The following is a 6,133-nucleotide window of genomic DNA, read 5'->3' on the forward strand; positions in this document are numbered from 1 at the left end:
TGAACTGTTTGGGTAGCAAAATGTTGAGTTTTGGGACTCAAAGTACCAAATAAGTAAAAAAAATAAATAACTGATTTACCTCTTTATATATAGCGTATGAAATTCATGCGCTATATCTGATTTTTGAAAGACGGTCAAAGTTTTGTTATAGTGCATATAAGGTGCTATACCTGAATCTGAAAAGACGGATAGGTATAACACATTTAATATATGCGTTATACCTATTTTAAAAACCGACCAGTCTCCTTCTTCAGGACAGAACACCCAAAATGCCGCCCCATTTTTAAAAGCTTCAAACTCCATTGGAGCCCACCCCTCCCCCGAAATCATGTCCCGTGATTATTTTAGCGATCTAACACTCGATCCAAGGCATTGTCGTGTAGTAGAACTCTTTTATTGTCCGGTTCGGTGGTTAAATCTTTATTCTTTCTCAATTCAAAATACTCCGAAATAGAGATATTCCGAATCACTTAATAACTCATGTACATAATTGAGTAATTAGTCGTTTTTACTGTATTATATGTTTTTTTCTTTTTCTTTTAGAGGCTAAGACCACTGTTAGAAATTCGCCTAATGTATAACCATACAAGATTCTTCGAATTGCATTAAGCCAATCGCTCATAGTCAACGTGAAAGCTATCAAAACCTTCAAGTCTTGGTCTAAACAGAAGAAGACATGTCGCAAAATCTAAGTTTACTTGACAAAAATAAAATAAGATGCTTGCCGCGTAATTACTCTCAAACGACTAACAAAACCAGTAACTGATTAGTAACCAAAGCTATCAACATAGACCACCAGAAGGATCTGTATTTTTGTCAGTACCCTGTACTGCCACATAATGGAGCCTAGCATACACTTCTTCGCTCATCATCTTGTCCACAAGCTCCACCGTTGGCGCATTTGTGAGCCCCGTTTTCTCACTAGCAGCATCATCAAGTGCCATCACCCCAGGAAGCGGTATCTGCTCCAGAAGCTCCAAGGTGGCACACCCTCCCGTTGAAATGTGGCTCATCTTGTCTGTAAGCCCCATCTTTCTAAGAGGCGCAACTGTTTCGCCACCTGCTATAATTATTTTAACTCTAGTTCTAGTAAGTGCTTCCAGTTTTCTTGCAAAAGCCTCCGTTCCAAAAGCAAATTTCTCGAACTCGGACACTCCCAAAGGTCCATTCCATATGATTGTTTTGACGGTATCTAGACCTGCGCAAAAAGACTTAACTGCAGCTGGTCCAATATCTAACCCCATCTTCTTAAATGGAATTTTAGCTGATGGAACTGTTAGAAATAACCATATGTTCTAGAGACTTCTAATGTGACCCACATATAAAGTAATAAATTATTTATCTTGTCTCCCAAAGAAAATAATATATCACATAATATTCTGTAGTTATGCATATATGGTGGTTTCTTTAATGGAAAGAAATTACCATATATTAGGAGTCCCTAGGGTAATTACAATTTATGGAGAAGTCCCTAAGGCTAAAGTATTTGCCTAAGAGTCCCTACCCTACCTATAAATACGCCGGTGACTCCATCAGCCTGGCATCCTACGATAGACACAGGCTAGAAGACTCCTTAAGTTTTCTCTTCATGTCACTTCAACAATCATGGCTGAAAGTACGTTCCTATTAATGGCTGAAGGTACGTGTCTATGCTAACACCTTTTGGCTCTGTGTTAGCTTTAGCCGAAATCTTGTCTGCTATTACTACATCTTCCGGTAGCATTAGAGATACACGTTTTTCTTTTGCCTTCGAAATAAGAGATAGCGCTGGATCAATCATGTGATCCTCTACAAGTGAGAATTCAACAGAGAACCCTCGGGCCTAGTAGAATGTAAAGATCAGATCTCCGCCAAGGATTAACATATCAACCTTCTCTAACAGATTCTCTATCAGGCAAAACTTAATTAGTTGAAAGTTTTGAACCACCAACAATGGCAGCAAATGGCTTCTTTGATTTTGCTAGATCTTCAGAAAGATAGCAAAGTTCCTTTTTCAAAAGGAGTCCAGCAACTGCTGGTTTCAAGTACTGAGGAACCCCTACCGTGGAAGCGTATGATCTGTGTGCAGTCTCCAAGGAATCATTGACATACAAATCTGCAAGAGACGCCAGCTCTAATGCAAACTCGGGTTCATCCATGACTTCTTCGCTATGGAATCTCAAATTTTCCAATAGCAAAACCCCTCATGGTAGTATTTCATGAACCATTTTTTCTTAACGTCTGGACCAATGCAATCATTTGCCATCTTGACCTCAACTTCCAATAGGTGTGACAGTCTTGCAACAAGTGGCTTCAAGCTGTACCTTTGATTGTACTCTTGATTGTTATATACTGGACGACCAAAACTAGAGGCAAGGATAACACGAGCTTGGTGTTCCATCAAATACTTAATGGTTGGAACAGCGGCTTGGATTTTGCTGTCATCGGCGATGCTTAAGGCCATTTCCAACCTTGCCCCCATCCCTGGGGGAAATATTTGGGAGAGTTTAGCTCCAACCCTCCCCAATTTTTTTTACCAAAATGGGGGACAAATAGCGTTCCCTCAAATATGAGGTACACTATTCATCTCCCCCATTACTATTATCACTTTTTATTATTTAATCCTTTATATATACCTAATTATGTTTATGTAATGTATTTATAATATTAATATTATATCTTAACTTTGGTGTATAATTTTGATAAATTAATTTTCGTGCATTTATTATTTTTATGTAAAAATGGCAGTAGATGAAAATCAACGATTTCAAGAATTTTTATTTCGACATAGAAAAATTAAGGACAAAGATGCTCATTTTGCACGTCGTAATGCACTAATAGATTATTTATGGGAGAATACTAGAGGTTGAAGTTGAATATTTATCTAGTATTTCGAATGAATTTTATCGTTATGTAATATGTATTTAATTAATCTTGTATCACAATGATTTTACTTTTATTTGAATTATTAGTTAATCTATAATAATTGCTTACAAATTATATTGTTTAAAATTTTATGGAATTGTTTTAATTATGGAAATAACAAATTAATAAAAATAAAAGATGGAATTTGTTTAATGAAAATTAAAATATAAAATAGAAATGAAAGATAATAATATAATATAGAAGAGAGAGAAGAATATAAAAAAGTTTGGGGAAAAAAATGAGGGAATGGTTGGAGTAAGTTGTCCCCAAAATGGGAAAATCCCTATTTTGGGGTCCGAAAATAGGGTAAAGGTTGGAGATGCCCTAAGAAATCATTCAACTCAACATTCAGATCAACTCTCAGGAATTCTTTCTTTGTCACGACCTCGGTTCGCCCTGCGTGAACCATCGTGACAACACCTAGTCTCTGCGACTAGTGTAAGCCTAACAATGCGGAATATAAACAACAATTGCGGAAGAAATAATTAAAAACCGGAATAACAAAATAAAACAATGTTTAAAATGCAGCTCGGCATACACAATAACAACTCTCGAAACTAATAACATTTTTCAAAACCCGGAATCTCATGATCACAAGCCTTTGAATGTTTACAAGCATCTAACTCCAGAATATCTAACAAAGAAACGAAAATACATAAGGGCTAATACAAAAAAAGGAGAGTAGAAAGGGACTCTTCGGTTTGCGGACGCGGCAGATATACCTCGGATCTCTACAAGCGCCTCATCTCAAGTGTGATAAGTTTGAGTGGAAGTACCTGGATCTGCACATGAAAAATATGCGCAGAAAGGGCATGAGTATACCACAACGGTACTCAGTAAGTGCCAAGCCTAACCTCGATCGGGTAGTGACGAGGAAGGTCAGAGCCTTACTGAGGTTAAATAAAATATAAGGTTCAACAGTGTAGAACAAAACAATATAAGTAAGTACAACAGTAAAAATAACATAGGATATAAAAGACAGCAACAACTACTACAGAGGCAAAGTAAATACAGAAAGAAATACAGCTCAGCACAAAGATAACAACCGGGGATCTCCCAGGATACTGTCCTATAGTCCCAAATATAAATATCTAGTGGATCTCCCGGGATACCGTCCGGTAGTCCAACTCATAATGCGAGGGGATCTCCCAGAATACCGATCCGTAGTCCCAAATGTAAATACTCAGTACAGGGGGAATCTACCGAGTGCAGTCCTGTAGTTCCAATGTAAATGTGCAGAAGGATCTCCCAGAATACCGTTCCGTAGTCCCAAAGTAAACATACATGGGGATCTCCCGGGATAACGTCCCGTAGTCCTAAAGTAAACACACAACAACAACAAGAAGAATACTCAGTGCAATTCAAGTTCCATACCAAGGTAAAACAGGTATTTCTAACCTAGCATGCTGCACGTAATCCAAATAAGGTAGTTTGAGCAAGTAAGACAATTAAGTCAATTAGACATGCTTTCCTAAATTAACAAGAGGCTTAAATTTGCAAGTAGTATAAACAGGAAAAAGGGACATAATTGTAAGTACTTAATGAAAAATCGGATTTTCAATATTTGGCACAAGTACGCACTCGTCACCTCACGTACAAGGAATTTCAATTATAATAATACAAAATCCTAAGGGGATTTTCCCCCACACAAGGTTAGGCAAGCCACTTACCTCGAACCGGCTCAAAATCAACCCGAAATCATATTCTTGCCACGAGTACTCGACTCCAAATGGCCCAAATCTATTCAATTCAATTGCATAATGTAAATAATACTTCAAGTAACTGATTCTACAAATAAATTCTAAGCTAATACGCGAAATTAGGTAAAACAACCAAAACGCCCCTCGGGCCCACGTCTCGGAATTGGGTAAAATTTACATTTTCAGAATCCTCACACTCTCACAAGTTCAGTCATACCAAAGGTACCAACATCGGGCCTCAAATGGTCCCTCAAATCATCACATTAAGGTCTCTAAGTAATCAAGCCTTAACCCCTAATTTACCACTGATTTTCCTTAAATTTCCATGCTTACAATGATAAAAATCACCTCACCCCAATGAATTCCTCTGAAAATCTCCCTTGAAAATGCTCCCAAAAGCTTCTTCCCATTTGAAAAGAGGTGAAAAATAACTCAAATTCACGAAGGCAACTATTTATATATTCTGCCCCGCGAATCCGCTTCTGCGGTCATGGGACCACATCTGCTGTCCTGCTTTTGCAGAACAAAGGTCGCATCTGTGACAATTCACTAAAGTCCAGCTTCCGCACCTGCGATTTCCCATACGCAGATGCGGTACCGCTTCTGTGGCTCCTACTGGCTCTCCCCTTTCCGCTTCTGTGATGATACCACCGCTTCTGCGGCTACGCACCTGCGAGACCCAACCGCAGGTGCGGTTATGACAGAAGATCAGCAGTTGAAGCTGCTCAAACAAACTCCCAATTCTTCCGACAACCTTCCGAAACCATCCCAAGGCCCCCGGGACCTCAACCAAAGGCACAACCAAGACATATACCACTATCCAAATTTATGACAATTCTTAAAACACCTAAAACAACATCGAAACATCGAATCAACCATGAATTCAAGCCTAAGAACTCCGAAAACTCTCAATTTACGTTTTCGATCAAAAAGTCTATCAAACCTCGTCTGAATGACCTAAAATTTCACACACACGTCACATTCAACACTATGGAGCTACTCCAACTTCCGGAATCCCATTCCGACCGTTAGATCAAAATCTTACTATCGAACTGGAAACTTTCAAAAACTCAACTTTCGGCATTTCAAGCCTAAATTAGCTACGGACCTCCAAAATACAATCCGATCACGCCTTTAAGCCTGAAATCACCCAACGGAGCTAACGAAACCAACAAAATTTCATTCCAAGGCCGTCTTCACACTGTTCCGACTACGACCCAAATTCTACAACTTAACTCTTATTTAGGGACTAAGTGTCCCAAAACTCTCCGAAACTCCAATTAAATCCTCCCGGTAACTCACAATAGCAGAAACAAACACGAAGAATGCAGTTAATAGGGGATCGTGGTATAAATTCTTAAAACGACCGGCTAGGTCGTTACATTCTTTTCCATCAAATCTTCTTTTGAAAAAGATCTCACGCACTCTTTCACCGATTTTGGCGAAAAACTTCCTAGGATGTGGAGAGGAGCGACCCTGACGTTGATTAAAGAATCCCCTGTGCAACATGTTGATGATCAGTGACGCAA

The 6,133-nt window shown here is 38.8% G+C and overlaps 1 pseudogene; it reads right to left on the reverse strand.

Annotated features, from left to right (window-relative positions):
• Positions 1 to 782: 782 nt before the first annotated feature.
• On the reverse strand, positions 783 to 3,313 carry LOC104221833 (phosphoglycerate kinase, cytosolic-like; annotated as a pseudogene).
• Between the last annotated feature and the right edge of the window lie 2,820 nt (positions 3,314 to 6,133).

The sequence above is a fragment of the Nicotiana sylvestris genome, chromosome 5, assembly GCF_000393655.2.
Source record: "Nicotiana sylvestris chromosome 5, ASM39365v2, whole genome shotgun sequence".
Taxonomy (NCBI): domain Eukaryota; kingdom Viridiplantae; phylum Streptophyta; class Magnoliopsida; order Solanales; family Solanaceae; genus Nicotiana; species Nicotiana sylvestris.